The 24,127-nt window shown below is 34.2% G+C and overlaps 1 long non-coding RNA gene across 1 annotated transcript; it reads right to left on the bottom strand.

The window, feature by feature from the left end:
* Positions 1 to 1,378: 1,378 nt before the first annotated feature.
* LOC112657534 (uncharacterized) lies at positions 1,379 to 18,198 on the bottom strand. Its single transcript, XR_004817751.2, has 5 exons — positions 18,067 to 18,198; positions 13,834 to 13,993; positions 11,433 to 11,605; positions 7,015 to 7,116; positions 1,379 to 4,684 (listed from the first exon to the last, which is right to left on the bottom strand). It is a non-coding gene; the product is annotated as an uncharacterized LOC112657534 (long non-coding RNA).
* Positions 18,199 to 24,127: the final 5,929 nt, after the last annotated feature.

The following is a 24,127-nucleotide window of genomic DNA, read 5'->3' as shown; positions in this document are numbered from 1 at the left end:
ATGAATGTGAGTTAGGGGAATGGACAGAGGGAGAGAAAGAGACAAACTTAAACAGGCTCCACACCCACCACGAGCCAGCCTGATGAGGGGTCTCAGTCTCACAACCCTGAGATCATAACCTTAATCAAGACCAAGAGTCTGACCGTTAACTGACTGAGCCACCCAGGCACCCCGAGAAGCTCTAAATTATAGCAAAACAAAATAGTCAACATGAGAATTATGTTTTGGCCTCAAGCCCAACAGCTTATGAAGATTTCCAATAATGATTCTCAGTAGTCATTTGATCAGCTCACTCTATTTTTGGAGGATATGCTTCAGTGTCATCAACTTTGATACCAAGATCTCATTCTCCTTTGAATGCAAAGTAAATCAGTCTTGTCATTGGTTCAGCCAACTTCAGCCCCTTTCCAGGAGACCCTCCCATTCTAGAAGCTATAGAGCATTGGATTATAGACCCAATGAATCATAAAATCATCAAGACCAAGGCTAGCTCCACTGAGTTGTTCTTCATACTCTGCAGAGCCCATTTCTCTGTCTCCTGTTTCTCACTTAGGTAACTATTCAGAGCACCATTCAGGCTAATGATCAGGTTGTTACTGATTTGCCCCCAGACAATGGCATAATCTCTGTTGCCTGAAAAAAGACAGTGAAATGTCCTCCTTATTTTTATTGTGAAATGTCTCCCTTATTTTTATTGTGTCTCCCTTATTTTTATTGTACAGGAAAGCCTCAAATACAGACTTGAAGAACATGGTTCTTTCAGAATTTCACACAGCAGCTTATACCCATGGCATATACCAGCTTCCAGAAAGTCTAGGTGAAGACTGCCTCAGACCATGTTGTTAAAGCTGCCTCATTGTGCAGTACCTCACACATTCCAAGATAGAATTCTCTCTGAAAACTCACAGTCTTGCCTCCGACCTCCATTCTTATGTCTCAACCTATTCACTTTATAAGTCTACACATACCACTTTTCTATGAGGCATTTCAACTTCCATGTAAATCAGAAGTAAACATAGTCTAGGTGTCAGGAAGATAGGTGAGAGCAAGTCATTACTCATTTCTATAAGCCATTCTTAACATTCAACTATCCCAGTGCAAAAGAACTTCGCTGCTACAATGTACAAAGAAATATTTACAAATGAGTGTTATCAACTTAACAAGGCTTGTGTTGTTGCATATACAATTTTTTAATCTCTTAGAAAAGAAAATACTTACCTTTCTCAAAAATTCACCTGGAAATTATTTTCATGGTACAATGTCATCATCATGATTTTTTTTAATTTATTTTTTATTGGTGTTCAATTTACTAACATACAGAATAACCCCCAGTGCCCGTCACCCATTCACTCCCACCCCCCGCCCTCCTCCCCTTCTACCACCCCTAGTTCGTTTCCCAGAGTTAGCAGTCTTTACGTTCTGTCTCCCTTTCGGATATTTCCCACACATTTCTTCTCCCTTCCCTTATATTCCCTTTCACTATTATTTATATTCCCCAAATGAATGAGAACATATAATGTTTGTCCTTCTCCGACTGACTTACTTCACTCAGCATAATACCCTCCAGTTCCATCCACGTTGAAGCAAATGGTGGGTATTTGTCATTTCTAATAGCTGAGTAATATTCCATTGTATACATAAACCACATCTTCTTTATCCATTCATCTTTCGTTGGACACCGAGGCTCCTTCCACAGTTTGGCTATCGTGGCCATTGCTGCTATAAACATCGGGGTGCAGGTGTCCAGGCGTTTCATTGCTTTTGATTATCTTCTCCAACAACATCAATGAGAAAAACAAGCTTTCTGGCTTATACTGTTCTTTCCTCCATGGTAATAACATTTCACATATATTTTAGGATGCTCTGCTTTGCAACATCCCATTTTCTGGAGCTAGGAACATATCTGGAGTAGAGTGGACATTCGCAGTAAATATTTTTGAAATAAATAAATGAATAAACTCTGTCAGTTAGCCAGGTGCACCATAATAAAATATTACAGACTAAGCAACAGAAATGTATTTTCTCACAGTTCTAGAAGCTAGAAGTCCCAGATCAAGATGTTGGCAGGTTTAGTTTCTCCTGGAGCTCTCTCTTCTTGGCTAGTAGATGGTAGCCTTCTTGCTGTGTGCTCACGTGGTCTGTTCTCTGTGCACACATCACTGATGTTCCTTTGGGTATCAAAATTTCTTCTTCTTATATCACTAGTCAGATTGGATTAGGGCCTACCCTACTAGCTTTATTTTAACTTAATCACTCCTTTCCAGGCCCTATCTCCAATTACAGTCACATTCTGAGATATCAACAGTTAGCACTGCAACATATGAGTTTTAGGACACAATTAAGCCCATAACATGAACTATCAACATTTATACCATCCACTCAAATGTTACGATTATAATATGAGAAGCAGATACTAACTTCCTAATTAATATAATTTCATTACTGTTTGGTCAATATGCAGGCATATTCTACAAGAAATATTAACTATTTCAACAGAGAAAAAATTCAGTAAATATAATGAAAATTTAGTCCAAATGCCAATGTGCATGCAAAGAAACCAGTTAATGGTTTTTAGCAGTTTTCATAAGAACCCTTTACAAGTATATTAAGAAAGTAATCCTGGGAGAAATTGTGAAGAATGAAGAATACTAGACAAAAGTGGAAAGTGAAAACAAAACTCTAGGGCATCTAAACCCAAGGCAACATTTATAGCTCAGAACTTAATTATGTGCATGGGTTTAGTAAAAAAAAAAAAAAAAAAAAAAAATCCTGAAAGCATTGGGAAAGAGAAGCAAAATCCTGCAGTGCTTAAAAGCAGCCACAGGGGAGACAGCAGACCTGTGCCTGAATCCCTGACCTACCATACCTGGCTGTGATTTGGAGAGCTGTTTAATCTTTCTGAAACCATTTCCTTTTCCATAAAATAAACAATGATTGGAAATTAAGGAAAGAAGTTAAGGGAGGAGTTTGCATAGTGGCTAGAAAACTATGAATATTCAATGAATGACAGTGAAAAAGAATGGAATGTTTAGCATTCCATTTAACTTCTATCCATTACGCCATGCTAACATGATTATGGACATGTGGTTCATTTGACACATATGTAGCTCTGTAGCACAGGTACAGAGCCAGAGATATAACAGATTGAATCATTGTCTTCAGCAGCAGCAGCAACAACAATCTTTGTATGTGATTTATATGTATTGAAGATTTACTCTGTGACACAACATTCTTGAGGTTTTTACATGTTCTAATTTAATGCCATTTCTCTCTCTCTCTCTACACACACACACACACACACACACACATACACACCCCTATGAGGTAGTTACTACCATCATCCACATGTTATAAATGAAGGAAAGCGATTTTCCCAATGTCATACACTTATCTGCAAATTAAGTCTTTATAATTACAGACCCCGAACTTTGGCTCAGCATAGTTACTGAACCAATATTCAGATTGAAGCATAATAAGCCAACCACAAAGTATATTAATCAGATTATTTAAAATGTCCAAGTTTAAAATATATCTAAATTCTCTCTCTATTGGAAATTTTAAAAAAGTCAAATGTTTTCTCTTGTGTCATATTTTACAAAGAAAACATATCTCTCAGACAGAAGAGTTCACTTTGGACACATACTTAAGAAGGTAACTAATCTAAAGCTCTTTCACTGAATTGGAATGGGCTATGGGACAATCCTCCTAGAGGAACTGCCTTTGCTATTCACCTTGAATAGAACCTTTGCACTAATAAAGAGATAGCTAGTCAAAGAGAACCCACACCCTTTCTTCTTGCCATCCTTGGTCACTATTTGGAAAGACAAGATGCTCGGAGAGGCATGAATGAGCTTGTCAATTGTCACTATGATAGGTAAAGCCAAGAGCTTCTCAGAGGTGTTGAATTCAAAAACTCTGAAACAATAGGTATTAATTTAATTCCTAAATTAATTGTCCTTATTTTTTAGGCCAGGTTTAATTGAGTTTTCTCTTAAAGAGAGCTAAAAACTTCCCTGAATGACCCAAGTTTGCTTCTCTGTTCAAAAATATTGACTAATCAAATGCGAATTAATGGTGATAGCTCTGTATATTGATTGATTTTTCTCTCTAATTCACATACAAGCTTTCTATATTCCTTCCTGGGGAAAAGTAGATTATAATTTTAGAAAAGAGAATATGGAAAATTGTTCTTACACAAAAACTATTTTTATATATGATTAAATTAACAGAAAGGCCCTAGGCAAAAAATGAAAAATTTCAGCAAAAATAATTTCATAGATGATGTGAAAATTTTCCATGCAGCTCTAATTATGAGTATATTGCCCATAAAACAATTGTCATTTTCCTTTTTTAGGTCAATACCATGCCACAAAATAAAAAGCAAAGAATGCCTCTTGCCAATATTTTAGATAGTTTTGCTAGCAAGAAATTTAGTTTTGTATATACTGTCTCATCATCAATAATATAAGAATCCACTCTACCTTTCTGCAAAAATTGTCACACAATATATTCTCAGTGCAAACTGTTCAGAATTCGAAGGCTTGGTTGCCTATGAAACGTGTGTAATGATACTGCTGATATTCTCCGTGGCGCTTATTATCTCTGAAACACTTTCCGAAGTTTTCAAGCTATCATCACAGAATGACTCGACACCATGGCCTCTGCACCATCATTGAAATTTCTTCTAAGGGCAATAGAAAGAAGAGAAAACATTCAGAAGCCAAAAAGACATTCTTTTTCCCCTAAGAGGTTTAAAACTATCACAGATTCTCAAGCAGAACTGGGCACACGCAAATACATAAAAGTGGAAACGCATCACAGATTTGAAGTGTATATCACCCAAAAGCTAAATAGCTATTTTAATGCAAACATTTAATATACATTAGACACCCATGAGAATTTTCATAATTTACCACTTTCAAAAATGGTAGACTTTCTTTTTCCCCTCAAACCCTTCCCAAACTACATCCATGGTATACTGTAATATCCCTGAAGATAGGTAATGTGCTGTAATACAAAATAAAATGTTATGTGTTCACCTGTCTGCAACTGAGGTTTTAGACGTTTAGGATATATTCTTTTATAACTCTCTGAGTTTGACAACTCTTTATCAGGAGAGATTTTCCTTTATATTATGATTATATTTTCCTATTACATATTCAAACATAATTTCCTTTATGTTAATTATGGCAATACTAGCTGGCAGTTTGAGTGAATTGAGGCCTGCCAATAACCATGTGAATGAGATTGAAAGCTGATTCTTCAACCCTAGTCAAGTCTTGAGATGAATGCCTATCTAGTCGACAGCTTGACTATAACCTCATATGAGACCCTGAACCAGAATCTCTCAGCTAAATTGCTTTAGAATACTGGAACTTCAGCAGCTGTATGGGATAATAAATACATTAAGCTGCTAACTTTTGAGGAATTTGTTACACAGCAACAAATAACTTATACAGACAAAACAGGAACTATTTCCTTGGCCATATTACTTAAGAATAAATTAAAAAGGACTTGATGACTGATAATCACATTATAGCATTCACAGTTCATGGTGAATGGGTATTGGTAAAAAAGTGTTTATTTTAGTCTTCAGATTTGATAAGAATCAACATGTCCTTTTGTCTTTGCACAACAAAGCCCCAAGGTAATAAGGTATTATATGTTTACTTTTCCATCTAGTTGGTTTTCTGCCTATTTATCTATCTACCATCTATTTTTTAATCTATCTATCCATCAACTGATCTAAATTTCTGTCTAGATATTTGGACCAAGTGAACCCTACCTGAATATTAGTCAGGATTATTGGGTCTAGAGAGGGAAAAATCTTTTTGCATTACTGATTCTATCTTCAAGAGTTTAAATTCTTAATGTGCTATTCATTATATAGTGATACTTTATGGTGTTAAGTGGCAAAATCATAGCATAATATCTTGGGCAAACAAAATGAAAAAAAAACAGTTGAAGATCAAAAATATTCTAAGTAATAATAAAAATATGGCAAATACACCTGATCAGTCTTATTGAAGCAGGTATACTATGGGATCTTTGCTAACATAGAAGGTTTCCTTTAACCAAATCACATTTTATTTAAACTTTTCCTGTTTAAATAATATAAAATGATAATTTTAGATTCATTAATGTTAAAAATGCAGAAAACAAAGCCCTGAATTAATTTTTTCACTGCTAACATTAGCTCTCAATTGTATATTGCAGCATGGCAAGCCAACACAAAACTTAACAGCTTGAGGTACCTGGCTGGCTCAGGGGTTAAGCACCTGCTTTTGGCTCAAGTCATGATACCAGAGTCCCCGGATTGAGTATTGCATTGGTTTTCACTAGGGAGGCTGCTTCTTCCTCTGCCTATTTCTCTGTCTCTCTCTGTGTCTCTCATGAATAAATAAATAAAATCTTTTTAAAGAAACTTAACAGCTTAAAATACTAGCAATGTATATATTATTTCTCATGATTCTGCAACTAAGGCTGGGTATATCTGTTTTATTATTATTATTATTATTATTTTGTTTGTCTGTTTGTTTGTTTGTTTTGGTCCATAGTCATATGGTCTGACTTTTATCCAAGATGGCTTTACCACTTAGGATGGGCACAACAGCTAGGAATTGACAAGGCTTCTCTCTTTCATCATAGAGCCTCTAATATGCCTAACTTCTTCACTTAACAATGGTCTCCGTGCAAGATTTTTCACATTAGGGCTGACTTCCAAAAAAGAGGAAGCGGAAGCTGTCAGTCCTCTTCAAGGCTAGATGTGAAACTGATAGCTTCCTTTTTCATGAATTCTACTAGTCAAACCAGGCCAGATTCAAGGAGAAGGGTAACAAACTCCATCTCCTGATGTGAGGAGCAGTATGTACATGCAGAGAGGGAAGGAATCAATGGTAACCGTCTTCAGGGAACATCTACTGTAGTCCATCTGACCACACAATTCATAATCCTCCACATGCATAATGCATTCTTTGTATGTATATACAGAAGACATTCTAAGTCCTCCCAAACCTCAGTCCATTGTGGCATCAGGCTCAGATATGCTCAACCCAGCGTCTCATTATCCATGTTAAATGCAGAGACACAGAAATGCAATTCTTCAGGATCAGAGACCTGTGAAGTAAGATAAATTAGCTTTCGTCCCTACCCAATATACAGTAGTAAAACAGTGTATTAGTTTCCAATGTCTTCTGTAACAAATTACCAGAAACTTAGCCGTTTAAAACAACATAAATATATTATCTTACCATTCTGGAGATGAGAAGTCCAAAAACAGTTTCATCAGTTTCATAAAATCAAGGTGTTGGGTGGCCTGCCTTCCTTCTGGAGGCTGTAGGAAAGAATCTACAGCTTTGAATCAAAGCTTTTTCCAGCTTTGAGAGCTACCTGCATTGACTGGCTAGTGGCCTTTCCCTCCATCTTTAAGCCAGCAATGTGATTAATTCAAATCTTTCTCTCCTTCCACTCCCTTCTCTCTCAAATCTCCCTCAAAACCCCTGCTTCCATTGTCACATTCTCTTTACTCTGGCTCTGACCTATTTGCATCCCTTTTAGAGTTTGGCTGACCTGATTAATCCAGGATAGTATTCACACTTTATGATCTTTAATCACATCTTCTAAGTCCCATCTGCTGTATAAGTGAACATAAGATGCCATATGTTGAATAGTTATGATAACTCCCATTTAAGAAGGGGAAAGGAGATGACTCATATCAGTCTCACTAGACCATAGCAATTCTGAAATCCTGCAGGGAATATTTCCCAAGTTTTCTCTGTTCCAGAGTCAGTATACAAGGTATTTCCTTGGCTGGGGTCTCTGTATGCTCTCTGCAAGGTTTTGCGTGGCTCTTTAGTTCTTCCTGCATGTTGTTGGTCCTACCCTCTGAGATATTTTTTTTTCTTTTTCCATATGAAATGGTTTGTGCTTTCAACTAAATAACTTTCTCAATCTGTTTCCCGCCCATAGAAGTTTTCAAGCCCAAAGATTTTTTTCCTTTTTTTCTGCCTCTATCTCTTTAAGTCCACATTTGTTGGCAATTTGACCAATAAAATTCTCTTGAAAACACTGTGGATATTCTATAAGTCTTAGTGGGTTTTATTTCACTAGATCAAAATTATACTCAGATCTTTTTTTGAGGCAAGATCTTTTATACTTCATTTTGTGAGATATGGTGCTGAAGATCTGTGACCTTAAGATGGTTAGAAATACCTTTCTCTAGATAAGAGGTTTTAATTCTAGGCACTGCCTTAAACTTTTCTGAGATCTTAACTCTCAGTTTGGAACTGATGCTGCCTGACTCCATGATTTACTACTAGCAGCATCTTGGATTGGGTCTTTGTTCTAAACTCATTTTTGATTTGAAAATCTTTTGCTGTCTGGAGAAGATGGTGATTTAACTCAGAAAATTCTTGCATAGTCTCCTTGACTACGGAAGTATACCTTCTTTATGTCATTTTTCTTCTGTAATATGCTATCATAGGCAGTTAAATGTGGCCAGGTTTAGTTGCAAAACTCTGCCTGGAAATATATGCGTCCAGATCCACAACTTCACCAGCCTCAATTTTTATTTTCCATATCACCAGAGATGACAGTCTCAGCAGGTGTTTCAATAATACCTAACATAGGTTTCCCTGCATTCCAGTTATGTCTTCCCTTCAAATCTCCAGTTTCTTTGCTGCCTTTCAGGCCAAAACTAATTCTATATGTTTCAGGGTTTTGTCATGACAGTATCCTACTTTTAGGTACCATTCTATCCCAGTTATCTAATACTGAATAAACAAACCCAAAACTTAGTTCATTTTAAAAAGCTCAATTTATTATTTCTCATGATTCTTCAATCTGACCTAAGCTCAGCTGTGCAGTAAGTCTGTTCCATATGGTATCTCATGGAGCTGGATCACAAAAGATGGTTTCTTCATTCTCAAGTCTCGTGCCTCAACTGGAAAGGATTGTATGGTTTGCAGTTGACCACTCATTTTTCTTTCCCTGTTTGGACTATTCAAATGTCTAGCTTAGGCTTTCTAACAGTATAGTGATAACAGACATCTCATATGGTGTAAGATTATGGAAATTGGGGCAGCCCTGGTGGCTCAGCCGTTTAGCGCTGTCTTCAGCCCAGGGCATGATCCTGGAGACCCAGGATCGAGTTCCTCTTCAGGTTCCCTGCAGGGAGCCTGCTTCTCCCTCTGCCTGTGTCTCTGCCTCTCTCTCTCTCTCTCTCTTTTAAATAAGATTATGGAAATTGAAGCAGCTGGTATTTTTAAAAGCTAGGTCCAGAACTGACACTATGTCACTTCCATCTCATTTGATTCCTCAAACAAGTCAAAGGCCAGCTTAGATTCAAAGGGAAGGGAAGTAGTATATATGACTCTTTCATTTTCTAGCTTCTAATTCGCTCAGATTTTATTTAAGAGAAATATATGTGGTGGATAAACAAAATTGTAAGGAAAACTAACCCCAAAATTCAATCCACCAAGTTTTAGAGAAAGTCCTATTTGCCATCATTCTATTTTACATAACTGCTTATGACAATCATTTTAATTGCTGCCCACTAGTATCTTTTATTTAACTAGAGTCTCGGAGAACACAGTTCTCGTGTATTGAAAATAAACCTGAGGGGCACCTGGCTGGCTCCTTAGAATCTGCAACTCTTGATCTAGGGGTTGTGAGTTCAAGACCCACATTGGGGGTAGAGTCTACTAAAAAAATAATAATAATAATAAATACATCTAAGCAGTTGTTTTTCTTTTTACCTGTAATGTGAGTTTGTTGATTTTTTAAAATTAAGCAACAGCTAGACAGTCTTTCTATTTTATGTTAGTGTTCATGAGAAGCAGGGACTATGATCAATCAAATGTTTCCACTTGGGAGTTTGAATCTTGAAATTGTGAAGAAAGAAAAGAAAGAAAGAAAGAAAGAAAGAAAGAAAGAAAGAAAGAAAGAAAGAAAGAAAGGAAGAAGGAAGGAAGGAAGGAAGGAAGGAAGGAAGGAAGGAAGGAAGGAGAAAAAGAAAGAAAGAAAGAAAGAAAGAAAGAAAGAAAGAAAGAAAGAAAGAAAAGAAAGAAAAGAAAGAAAAAAGAAAAGAAAGAAAAGAAAAGAAAAGAAAGAAAAGAAAAGAAAAGAAAGAAAAGAAAAGAAAAGAAAAAAGAAAGAAATTGTAAACTAAAATCTCAAGATGGTAAAGATAAAGTCTCAAGTGGAAGTCATTTTGGTGACAATTCAATTCAAGGGCCAGTATGAAGAGTTTAATGGTATATGGCAGTAGTAATGTCCTAACCAATGATTTCCATGACAAGACCTTAAGCATGACCTATGCTACCAGTTTCCACTAGAATTGACCTAATTTCTGAACTTCCTACCTTCTTTTTCAGTTTTGCTGAACAACCCAATAATCTTCCAAATTATTTTCTGCTTGAGTTACTAAAGATAAGTTTTCTTAGCCTGCAACCAAGAAGCCTAACTAATACACATGCTTAATCACAGTTTAACCCAATTTTATGTATTAATACAAAACCAGAGTATATCCAAGATGTTTCCTTTAATAGCTACACATTGTTCTCCAAATATTATTAGTATATTCTCTAACCGGTACTCTATTGTACCAGCAGAGCCATTGCTAAACTGTGGTGAAGATTTTTTTTTTTACAAATCTCAACGGTTTTATTTATTTTCAAGTGTCCTTAGATGAAAAGACCTCAACAGCTATTATGAACTAGTGATCAGCAGTAAGATGTTAAAAAGAAGCTAACCTTTGGCAAGTCCTATAAACTCAAAAACAATAATGAAAAACCTTTGTTTATTTAGACATTCAGTAAATTAATTATTAAATTAGTAGAATTTTCTGGAAAGCTAAGTATGTATCCTTTCCCTTCAAAAGCCAAAATATTATTATTTTTATTATCATTATTACTTATCATTTATCTTGAAGTATTTGTTGAAAAGTACACCAGTCATAAGTATTTAGGTCAGTGAATTTTCACCAAATGATCACATCTTATAACCAGCACCAAAATAAACAAGCAGGCTGTTAGAACTTCACAGTAACCTTTGAGTAATCCTTGAATAATCCTTGGTTACTTTTTTGTGTCTGATTTTTATTTCTATGGTTGTTTATTCAATTTGTTTTCTTCTCTGCTTAACTATAATATATGTGAGAAAAGTAGTATTTTGCTCCTTCATTTTTTTTTCACTGTCAAATAGGACATGCTCAATAAATGATTAATGAATGAAATAATATGGTGGGGAGTGGATGGAGGTTATATGAATATTATAAATTCCCTATTGCTATTCAAAGAATATTTGATTCCTGATTTTTACCTGAGTCTCTAATAACTAATTGCTATTTTAGTGTCTTATCTATTGGAAACCCTGTTTCTGTACTCATCATATAGTAGCAGTTGTTATTTGTAGACATATATATGTGTATGAACCTGTTGTCTTGTGGTCAGTAGAGACGACTTTTCCCCCCTCCAGGCCCCACTAAATCTGTGCACAGTGGGTGTATTTCAGTTAGTGCTTTTTAACCTTCCTCCAGCAAGTCATTATTTTCTTCAGGTTTCACGAAGTATCTGTTTCCTCCAAGGACTTTTTTTTTCCTTAATTCCTAAATTTTAAATTAAGTTGAAAAAAGTAGAATGTAAGTTAGAAAGCATGCTTCATAGGAAACATTCTCATTGCAATAAGTGAGTAACAGAACCTCTTATTACTATTGTGATATTTTTTCTGATGCCGTATTATCTTTTCTGATTATTTCCAGTACTAATACATTCCATACTGGCAACACCAGGTAAATAGTCACATATGTCAAAAGTAAGAGGTGTACAAGTCACCATTTTATGCTGACTACAAAAATATTATATTGATTCTGTATCACTAAAGCCAAAATGTATCAAAATGCATTACCTCAAATCATTCAGGATTATATTATTCAATCGACTGATTATCTAATTACTCTCTTTGGTAATCAGAACAGATATCCTGGAACCATATTATGCAGTAATTAATATACACTCATGTTAATAACAAGTGTGGCTAACGATTTTTTCATACTTTGTTATTTGACTAATGAGCCCATACCTTAGAGATTTGAATAGAATTTGTTCAATATTTCTGTAAAAAGATTTCCAAAATAAACATATATGCATAGCAGGCATTTCAGTATCTGGGAAGCTGCTTAGTATCTGAGTCCTCTTCCTAATTTTTGGAGACTTCTCTATGAGTCTTGACTTGGTTATATTAATTAATTCTCAAATTCATTTATAGGTCTGTTGGACTTACCTTAGGATTTATAAAGATAGATACCTAAGTATCTGTCTATCTACATATTTATTTATCTACCTATCTATATACTTTCACCTTCTCTATCATTCTATAAAGTTCATTGAAGGTTAACTCTTTAAGTCTTCAAAATATATATTATTTCTATAATTGACCATGACGAAATACCTATGAATTCATTCTCCCAAAACTATATTTTAAATTTCCTTTCCAACCTCAGGGAGTTTTGGTGCTTTACCTAGTAAGGTACATCAAATTGTCATTTCCGAAGGATCTGAGTACTTAATGGTTTTGACTTTTTGTTGTTTGTAGTCAGTGCTGTCATTTTCCATTAGCATTTATTTACCCGTGGTCATAGAAGCATTGAAAGTCCCCTCAGAGACTCCCCTGTTGTGTGGCAGCCAACTAATTTCTCTTTAATAATTAGGATCGATCCAATCACTCCACTCAGTGATATCAGAAACCTTAAAATGTGTGGTCTTCTCCTCAAAGTGAATGGAAGAATTATTGTGTTCCGTGGTGAAAATATTCTCTCTCTGGGAGCTAAGATCTCTAGTCCAGAAGATTTCAAGGTTTACAGGATAGGAAGCAAACATTCTGTGACTGGATTACTAGGTAAAATAGTTAGAGCCCCTTCCTACCTTTGATTGTTGGAGCCATGTACTCTGGCTATGGGGGAGACACAACCATATAATATTGTGTTTAACTCAAAGTATATTCTACATCCTATGAAACTATGTCACTTTAAACTGGTATCTTACAACTGCCACCATAAATGACTCCTCAGTAAGCCATTTCATCTTTGTATTAGGTCAACTGTGTCTAGGTGAGAGGGTAAGTAATAAGAACAATTAATTCCACAAGACAATTGTAGCTCATGCTGAGAAATTAGTTTCTTGATCAGAATCAATGCTGTGTAAAATCTCATGACAGTGATTAAGGTACTCGGTGAGTCTGCAGATGGTAGTACTAGAAGCATCATGGGTGTTGAAGGAAAATTCATATTCAGAATATATTTCTATACCAGTAAAGTTAAATCTTTCCTGCTTTCTCATGGTTAGGGTTCAATGTAATCAATCTACTTCCAAGTGGTAGATTCCCTATGTGAATGGTGCCATATAGAAAACTCAATGTTATCCTGTATAATGGGCAGATTGGGCACTCAGAAGTAGCACTATCAATATTAACCTTGGTAAAAGGAAGCCCATGTTGTTAAAGTTTATATTTCATCCCTACTGTCATGATTTCTTTGTTCATGGGCCCATTGAGTAAGCACTGGGTTAGCTGGGGAAGAGTTTACTGACATTCATAGAGTGAGTCATTTGTCTACCTTATTATTTTGAGTGTCCTCCAAAGAGTCTGCCTGTATAGGCATCCACAAGTAAAATAAAATATCTTCACAGTCTATGCCCTTTCAGAGAGTTCCACACATACTTCTTGACCCAAAAGCTCCTTCTTACCAATCATTCCTTCTTTTTTCTTCCAAGTTTGTATTCATCCAGCCAACCCATGAACAACCATTGACAACTATTGTATCAATGATATAATACATACCTCTGCTTATCTCTCAGTCTATGCAAAGTAAAATATATTGTTTAGAATTCTGTCTAGTGGGATGTTACACTTCACTACAGTCTTCCAGGGCCATTGTTGTGGTGACAGTAAATCTTAAGTGTTCATTTCCAGGTGACATGAGCATATTGTCCAGAATCATCTACAAAACAGTATAAAGAGATTTTTTTTCCCCTCTCAGTCTAAGAATCATAAAGAACTCCTCATTGGGACAAAAAAGTGATTGAAAGAGTAGATTGCAGTAGGAGTTGTTTCAAGTAAGTCTGAATCACCTACTCATATAACTCTTTTGTATCTTCGGGATCCACTTAAACCCAGTCTCTTCTATACTATTTCCACTTGATAATATATTGTTTTTGTTCATGCCCAGCCTTTAGTTTTATAGATGAGAAAACAACAGTTCATGACTGAAAACCCAGACTCCATGGTCACCTGCTATCCCACGGTTAGTATTAAATCTCTACCAAAGCCAAGTAGCAAGTCAGAAGTTGTTTCTCATAAGAATAGTTATCTGCTAAATGCATGAGTTATGTCCAAAATACTTAAGGCTTATATTGCAATTATGCTCTGAATTCTTGCCAGATTCTCCATACAGCATTCTTAGTTGCCACAAATAATTTGAGTATCTTTGGATCTCCAGGATTATAAGGCCCAAGGGGAAAAGCAGATTGCATTGAAACCTGGACTTGTTTCAGAGCCTTCTTTGGGCCTGAAAGAGCAAATTTTCAGGTAATTTGTATATCGGTTAAAGCACAACACACAAATATATGTTTTTTTTTAATTCAAACATAATGCCTCTTTTGTGTGTGTGTGTCTGCGGTAGGTTGTATGAAATAAAGTAAACTGTGTTTCACCTTAAAGGATAAATCTTGTGTTCCAGGCCATTGGTCTTCCAAAAACTTCACTGAGGTGATAAGCTCCTGAAATTTTGTGGCATTTGTCTATGATGCTTTGACTCATATTTGTCTTATTAAGGCATCTAAATTATATACTACTTCCAGCTCATCCAAGCCAACCAGAATAATATCAATTTACAGAAACAATGTGATATTTTATAGAATGCCAACATGATTAAGATCTTTGCAGACTATGTTATGGCGAAAAGCAAAGGAGTAGACATCACTATAAAGTATAAAGTATACATACTATAAAGTATGACCCTGAGAATGTCCTAAAAAAAAAAAAAAAAGAAACTTTCTAGTGGTCCTTATAACTTTTTGTATGACAAAAGAATGGATTGGCCAGGTCTATATTTGCAAACCAAGTCCCAAAAGCTGTGTTAATTTCGGCCAGTCAAAATGCTATAGCTGTATTATTGGCTACAAACAGAGCCACCAAATTCATTCTCCAAGATCTATCCAACTTTTGCACAGGCCAAATAGTCAAATTAAGTAGGAATGCGATAAGTATAACCATTTTACATCTTTACAATCTTTGATGACAGTACAGATCTTTGCAATTCTTTCAATGATGTAGTACTGTTTCTGGTTTAATATCTGAGTAGAAAGGGAAAGGCACAAGGATTTACTCTCATCATGGCCTATATACCCATGGGTCACAAAGCTAATGTAGAGATTCTGCCAGTTGCAAAGTTGTAAATAATTTTTTTAATAATTCTAATTATATATTCATGAACCGGAAAAATTCCTTTAGGATTCATATGCTAACCATCTATGTGTCTATGGTGAGTTAAACTTGGGCTAAGAGTTGAGATTTCCCCTAACTACCATTAGCTTCTGATTTGACTGGTGAACCACAGTGGTATTTAGGATGGAGGAGAAATTTTCTACAGAGCGGGGGTTTCAGAAAAGCAATGAAAGTTGCTGCTATAGGATGGAAAAACTTCCCAGAAGGCATGGACTTCTAATCCATGAGAGCTGGTGCTGTGGTGAATCATCCCAGGATCTTGCATACCAACTCAGTGGCTGCCATGTTGAATGTAGCACACTAGTAAAGGAAAAGAAGTCCCTTCCTCCTGCTCTGATCTGCAATGGCCTTCCAGTGCCCTCTATTGGAAAAGTCTAACATCAAGCCAACTGGCAAAGTAGAAATGTCCAGAAGGTCCAGCTCCAGGATCACAAAGCAAAGCAAAGAAAGGTGAATGTGAAACTGAGAAGTAAAAAATAAATGACTGGCACAGGTGGCAAGGTTAATTGAATGTAAATTGTGTGAATAGATCTCTCATAATAGATTTAGAAAGGAAGAATAGATATATCCCAGGTAAGTAATAACCCAAAGACTCTTATTGCAGTAATTATCAAGTACAGAAAGTAAGCTTCTGTGTGGATATCATTTGATCTCTCTCCCCTGCCAACATGATATTTTATGAAATTTTAGGGTTTTTTTGTGTAACACACACAAATGAAATATCTTTTTCAATCCTTTAACTTTCACCCTATTTTGTGTCTTTGTATCTAAAGTGAGTCACTTGTGGACAGCCTACAGTTGGATAGTTTTTTATAAAACCCATATCTGCTTTTAATTTGGAGGGTTTGCTAGACATTTAAGCTAATTACTGATAAACAAAATCTTATTTCTATCATTTTGCTATTTGTTTTCAATAAGATTTATATATTTTTATTTTTTCAATTCTTATTTTGCTTTCTTTTGGCTAAATGCCCTCTGGTATACCATTTCAATTTCCTTGTCATTCTTTTTACTATATTTAGTTATCTTCTTTAGTAATTGAACTGAGGATTACAAAAAAAATTAGTGATAAAGGAGTTTTTTAAAAATCACAAATTTGTGGAAATTAAACAACATACTCCTAAAAACCAATGAGTCAAAAAAAAATCAAAAGGAAAATTAGAAAATACTTTTATATGAAAGAAAACAAAACACAACAAACAAAAACATATGTAATTCTTCAAAGCCAGTACCCATAGGAAAATTTAGAGGTTAAATACATGCATTGAAAAAGAAGATCTCTAATTAATAACCTAATGTTCTACTTTGAGAAACTAGAAAAATGAAAGGCAAACTAAACTCAAAACATGAAGAAGGAGGGAAATAATAAAGATTAAAGACTTTACACTAAAATTTCTCAAACTCTTCAAAATTTTTTTAAAAAACAAAACAGAGAACGCTTTCTAATCATTCTATCAGGCCATATCACTCTGATACCAAAGCCAGATGAAGACAAGAAAAAAACCACAGACAAATACCTCTCATGATGATAATCCAAAAATCATCAATAAAATACAAGCAAACCAAATACAGCAATATATTAAAAGGAGTATACATCACAATCAAACAGCATTTATCCTAGGAATACTAGGATATATGAAAATAAACCATTGTAAAAAACCATGCTAATAGAATGAAGGACAAATCCACATGATCATCTAAATATATGCAGGAAAAGTATTTTACAAAATGTGACATCTTATCATGATAAAAAAAAAAAACATTCAACAAACTAGGAGTAGTAGGATGCTTCTTTCATTGGACAAAAGGCACCCAAGAACATATACTAACATCACACTTAACAGTGAAAAATTGAAATCTTCCCTCCCAAGATGAGGACAAGGATGTCTGCTATTGCCACTTCCAGTCATATTGTACTAAAAGTTCTAGCTAGAGAAATCAGGGAAGTAAATGAAATAAAAGACATCTAGATGTAAAGGGAGGGAAAAATCCTGGTTTGCATTAAACATGATCTTATACATTGAAAATTCTTAAGAATTCACACACACACACACACACACACACACACAATTTAGAGCTAACAAACGAGTTCAGACAACTGGCAGGACACAGGATCAAAATATAGAAGTCAGCTGTATATCTACACAATTTATTTTTATTTATTTTTATTTTTTTATTTTTTTTATCTACACAATTTAATTGAACAATCTGAAAATGAAATTAAGAAAACAGTTCCATTTACAATAGCATCAAAAGAATAAAATGCCGAGAAAAGAATTGACCAAGGAAGTGCAAGACATACACCAAAAACTATAAAGCATTATTGGAAGAAATTAAAGAAAAAATAAACAGGTGGAAAGATATCCCACATTCCTGTACTGAAATATAACATTGTAAGTTGACAGTATTCCCCCAAATTGATCTCCAGATTCAATGCAACACTTACCAAAATCCCAATTGCTTTTTTTGAAGAAGTGCACAGACTGATCCTAAAAAAACATGTGAATCTTAAAGAGACACTAAGCAGTTAAAACATACTTGAAAAAAAGAACAAAGAGTCACACTTACAATTTCAAAATTCATGGGATCCCTGGGTGGCGCAGCGGTTTGGGGCCTGCCTTTGGCCCAGGGCGCGATCCTGGAGACCCGGGATGGAATCATGGAGCCTGCTTCTCCCTCTGCCTGTGTCTCTGCCTCTCTCTCTCTCTCTCTCTGTGACTATCATAAACAAATAAATAAATAAAAAATTTCAAAATTCACAAAGCTAAAATAACAAAAAGATGGTGATTCTGGTACAAAGACATATATATAGGTAATAGAATAGAATTGAGAGTATAGAAATAAACCTTTACTTATTTGGTTAATTGATTTTCAAGAAGGATGCTAACACCACTCTTTAGGAAATGAGGAAGAAACAATGGATATCTACATGGAAAAGAATTAATATGGATCCCTATCTAACACCACAAAAAGTAACTCAACATAAAGATTTAAATGTAAGATCAAAATAAAAAAATCTTAGAAGGAAACATAGGTGAAATCCTTACAACCTTGGATTAGGCAACAGTTTCTTAAATATGCATCCCTTCGCAATTTTTGCTTCTTCCAATATAGCTGAGGGACATTGCCTTCAAGTTTCCTAGAGGCCATAGTGTGATTGAGGGGACCTTTGATGAACCCCTTATCATTCAGAGTCATGTTGTGTGATCTATATACACAGTCATTGAGATCTTTTGATGTCTCTGATGTTTTAAAGGAGGACTTTAGGGTCATCCTTAGTATTTACTCTAGAGTATTCCCTGACAGCATATTTCTTAATTTTGACTTCCTTTGTTATCTTGGAGGACCCATAATTTTCCAAATTATCACTTTTGGGTTTTATTTGTTTAACCATTTTCTCAACTTATGTGTTCCCTCAAATTTTACTAGAAGCCTAAAATAAATGAGGCCACATTTTCAACACTTAGCTTGAAAATCTCCTCAGCTAAATATCAGACAAATACAATAGTTTATTCAATCAGTCCCTGTTAATGGATATTAAGTTTTTTTCTATTCTACTATTACAAATATTACTGCAGTAGAGTTTCTTGTACATACATTTTTTTATATATTTTGTCAGTAGGTATTTCAGATGGATTTCTAGAAGAATTTGTTGATAAAGGAAAATTGCATAAGTAGTTTTGCCAAATTATTTAATTTCCATCCATATTTTTTATGTGATTTTGTAGTACATGTTAGTACCTATTCCACAAGTCTTGCTTACAAAACATTTTCAAACTTCAATCAATGTTTGGCATTTATTTATTTATTTATTTATTTATTTATTTATTTATTTATTATAAGTAAAATATGAAAAGTTAGTGCAGTTTTATCTTGCATTTTGTGTTATTGTAAGAGTATATATTTTTTTATTATCAAGATCTCTTCATTTCTCCATTTTTTAAGAGTATTTTCTCTGTGTATAGAATGGTTAACTTCTTTTGATACTTTGAAGATCTTATTTCCTCATGGTATGGCTTCAATTTTGTTTTTTCTGTTTCAGATATCTAGCTTCAATCTTATTGTGACTGTTTTGTGGGTACTTTTTTTTTCTGGATGCTTTTATCATTTGTCTGTCTTTTCATTGATTTCTTTTTTTAGCACATTTACCTTGTTATGTGTAGGTACACTTTCTTTACTTCTTTTTAATCTGAGGCTTTATATTACCATCAGTTTGTTAAGTTCTCAGCTATTATATACTCAAATATTTAATATTTTTCTTTCCCCTTGGATCCAGTTATATTTGTATAGATCTTTTTTCTTCTTATTCACTTGTTTCATATGATTTTTTCTGTATTTTCCATCTTTCTTACATTTTCATGCTTCATTCTAGATTTTTTTTCTGAACTTATATCCAGTTCGATTTTCCATGTCTATATCAAATATGTTATTACATTCATCTCTAAGTTCTTAGTATCAGTTTCTGAATTTTTCAATTGGCTCAGCATAATAATTTTTTTATTTTAGTTCTTTGAATATATTAAGTTTAATCTTTTTTTTAAGTAATGGCTGAAACTCTACTATCTAGACTCTAGATATACTGTAGATATTTCTGTCTTATATTGACTTTGATCATTGTAAGGGTGTGTGAGGGCTATCACAAGAAAATGTCATAGACTGGATGGTTTACAGAACAGAAATATATCACCTTATAGTCATCTAGAAGTCCAAGATTAAGACGTTGGCAGGTTTGCTTCTTTCTAAGCCTCTCTTCCTGGCTGGTGGATGACCATCTTCCTCTGGCATCTTCACATGCTCTTTCCTTTGTATGTGTTTACATCCTAATCTCTCTTTCTCATAAGGATAAGTTATATTGGATTAGGGCCTATCCAAATAACTGCATTTTACTTTAATTACCTCTTTACAGACCAGAACCTATCTATAAACTGTTATATTCCAAGGTACTAGAGATTAGGACTTCAAAATATGAATCTGCAGGGACACAACTCGGCCCATAATTATCTCTTTGTCTTATTCTTCATATCTTTATAGGACTTATTTGAGACCTAAGATGATAGTGCCTTTCTCCAGAGGATTTATAGTTGTCTCTGGCATGCAGCCTGTGCATTAGCAATTCTAGATCACCTAATCCAATATGTGTTGGAGTTGAGTCAAAGCTGTGATTTAGTGAGGGCTGTTCTATTTCGATTTCATCCTTACTCCTAACCTGCAGTCTTTTGGGGTTCCAATTCAAACCTGGTATTTTATCAGTCTCTATTTTTTGGTGGCCCAAATTCTGCCCCTTCTTGGTCCTTGAGTTTGTTGAAATTTTTGCTTAGCTTTTCAGTTTCTCAGCCACTTGTTTAGGAATATGTTATTCTTCAGGGAAAGTGGATACTAATGTTGGACTTGGCTACACTGGGTTACCATCTTTTCTCAGCTCTTGGCCTTGAATTCTCACTGTACTGCTAGTTCTCTGTTGTCTACATAGACAGACAGATAGATATAGATAAAGATATCAATATGCAGAAAGTCACATTTCAACTTCACTTCCACTGTCAGTGGAAGTACTGATTGAAATTACCTAGACTGCCATTGCCAGGAACAAATTTCTACCCCAGCAATATCACTTTTAAAAAAAAAATTATCTTATATTTTTCCAGCAATATCACTTAACAGGCTCAAAGTAGACATACAAAATGATTCTTAGAAAGAGCAAAAACATTTAAACATTAATTTTATTTTTCATTTATATATAATCCAGTGTTAAAATCATTATTTGAGAGCTAGAAGATTAATGCTAGGGACTTTTACCATATCACTCTTTTTTGTGTATAACATCCCTGGAGATGTATATTCTTAAATATTTTCTTCTTTGGTTGATTTAGATGGACAGATTGGATGTCTGTGAGTAAGTAAATTTGGTAGAGACATGTGTATATTTTAGATATTTGATAAGCTTAAAACAATAAATGGCAAGTATATGTTATCTGCAGAATAAACAAGGTAAATGAAAGAATTTTCAATCTTGTATGCTGAAAGTCTGTTTCTGAGAATGAAGTCCTTAGATAGTTTGAACGTTAAGATGAAAATAATAGTTACTATAAATTATTTTCAATAATTAATAAATCTTGTGTACTTTGTACTTATTAATTTTTAACAATGCGTAAGAAATCAATATTTTGTGTTTACTTGAATATTTTATTAACTAAAAATGATAATGGTATTAATTTAATAATGAGGAAATACATTTGTTCCATATAATTAAAGGAAGAAAAATATGAAAATTTTATTATGGGCCTAGAATTTCCAAAAGGGTAATGATTAGTCAGATATGTTTTTATCAATTTCTTTTTGTTTTTTTTTAATTTTTTTAATTTTTATTTTTTTAATTTATTTTTTATTGGTGCTCAATTTACTAACATACAGAATAACCCCCAGTGCCCGTCACGCATTCACTCCCTCCCCCCGCCCTCCTCCCCTTCTACCACCCCTAGTTCGTTTCCCAGAGTTAGCAGTCTTTACGTTCTGTCTCCCTTTCTGATATTTCCCACACATTTCTTCTCCCTTCCCTTATATTCCCTTTCACTATTATTTATATTCCCCAAATGAATGAGAACATATAATGTTTGTCCTTCTCCGACTGACTTACTTCACTCAGCATAATACCCTCCAGTTCCGTCCACGTTGAAGCAAATGGTGGGTATTTGTCATTTCTAATAGCTGAGTAATATTCCAATGGCCACGATAGCCAAACTGTGGAAGGAGATTCGGTGTTTTTATCAATTTCTTATTTATAATTTAATTTTTCTTTTAAAAAATTACTAATTCAAGATGTAAAAGGAACATAAAAGTTGGGCATTATTCTGAAATGCCAATAAGTAGCTTGATAAAGTTTCCTATCAGTTTTTCATATCTGTATTAACAAGAAAGAAGTCTATATTTTATCAGAAAAGATAGTACACTGAGTCAGATGCTGTAATACTTGTTTCTTTTTGACATTTTTCCATAAGAGAGTACCGGGTGAATATGGAAATACTTTCTTGAAGAGAATGACTGCTACAGAAATGTAGTGCATTATGTTACTGTTAAAATTAATTACTTTGAGCTCTTCATAAATTTAAAACTAGTTTTTTAATCAACAGATGTATCCTAATAAAAAGGAAATTATCATTCTGAAATGCCTCTAGTCATCCTAAAATAAAACTGTCAACATAGATTATGACTTAAATCCAAATTAAACAATTACTTGCAAACCTAGGTTAAAGCTAGAATGTAATACTTCAATATTAGAAATTATTAATGAAAATAGCAAAATAATCCAGTTCAAGGTGGGAAGAGGTAGGGACTCTTAAAAAGTCTCTGAATTTATTGTATGACCTTTGAATATAAGACACAACTTCCCCACTTAGTTCAAACTCATAGAGTGAAAACATTTTTTTACTCACTTATATATCTCTCTTCAATTCACTAAATCCAGGTTTTAGTTCATTTCTAATTGAGGAACGCATACTCTGACGACATTTTTGGAAAAATTTTATTATGTTTATATGTAAAATTTGGTGGGGTGGGAAGCAGGTACATCTTTAGATTAGATTTAATAATATACAATAAAGCAGGAATGATATGAAGTTAAAATGACAGGATGTGTGTTACTTGTTTAAAAGACTCATGCAAGGCAGAGGAGTGTGTATCTTTGTTAGTCTGAGTAGTAACTGAAAAGGAATGTGTAAGTTGGGAGGGGGAATTGGGGGGTGCTAGTTCTATTTATTTTATCTGGGCACTGGTTCCACAAGTGTGTTCAATTTGAGAAAATTCATTCTGCTATATGCTTACAATACGTGCAGTTTTCTGTATGTATACTGCAACTCCATGAACATTTTAAAAAACAAATAGGATAAGATATGTAAATCAAGCCTGGTAAATATTGGTATTTATTGAAATTGGGTGACAGTTGCAGCATTATTCCCAATATCCAACAAATATCACAACCTAAATGTTTATCAACAGATGAATGGATAAAAATATTATTCAGGCTTAACAAAAAGGAGATGCTGCTACCTTTTGAAACAACATGGATGAATTTGGAGGACACTATGTGAAGTGGAAAAAGCCAGACACTGAAAGAAAAAAAAGAACTGGATATGTGGAATTTATATTTGCTTCACTTAAATGTGGAATCTATAAAAGTTGAATCTGTGAAAGCAGAGAATAGGAAGAACAGTGGTTAGTAGGGGCTAGGAGTGGAGGAGAAATGAAGAGATGTTTGTTAAAGGATACAAGGTTTCAGTTATTATGTAAGGTGAGTAAGTCTAGAGATCTAATGTAAGGTATGATGATTATAGTTTAATAAAACTCTACTGAATACTGTAAATATGCTTAGGGAGTAGTTATAGGTGCTCTCATTACCAAAAATAATGATAACTATGAGGAGATGATATTTTATTAGTTTGAGCGCAGTAATCATTTCATTGTATACATGTATATGAAATCATCATGTTGTACATCTTAAATATATTTAATTGTTATTAAAATAAGATAAAGACTAAAAAAGAATTGGATGATGGAATATGTATTTCTACTCTACATTTAGAATTTTAAAGTAGTATAATTTTCAAAATAAAAAGATTGTTTGTTTATTTATTTATTT

Source organism: Canis lupus, chromosome 8 (assembly GCF_003254725.2).
Source record: "Canis lupus dingo isolate Sandy chromosome 8, ASM325472v2, whole genome shotgun sequence".
In the NCBI taxonomy this organism is placed as follows: Eukaryota; Metazoa; Chordata; class Mammalia; order Carnivora; family Canidae; genus Canis; species Canis lupus.
Note: the sequence above shows the minus strand (reverse complement) of the source record. Positions and strands in the feature narration are given on the sequence as shown.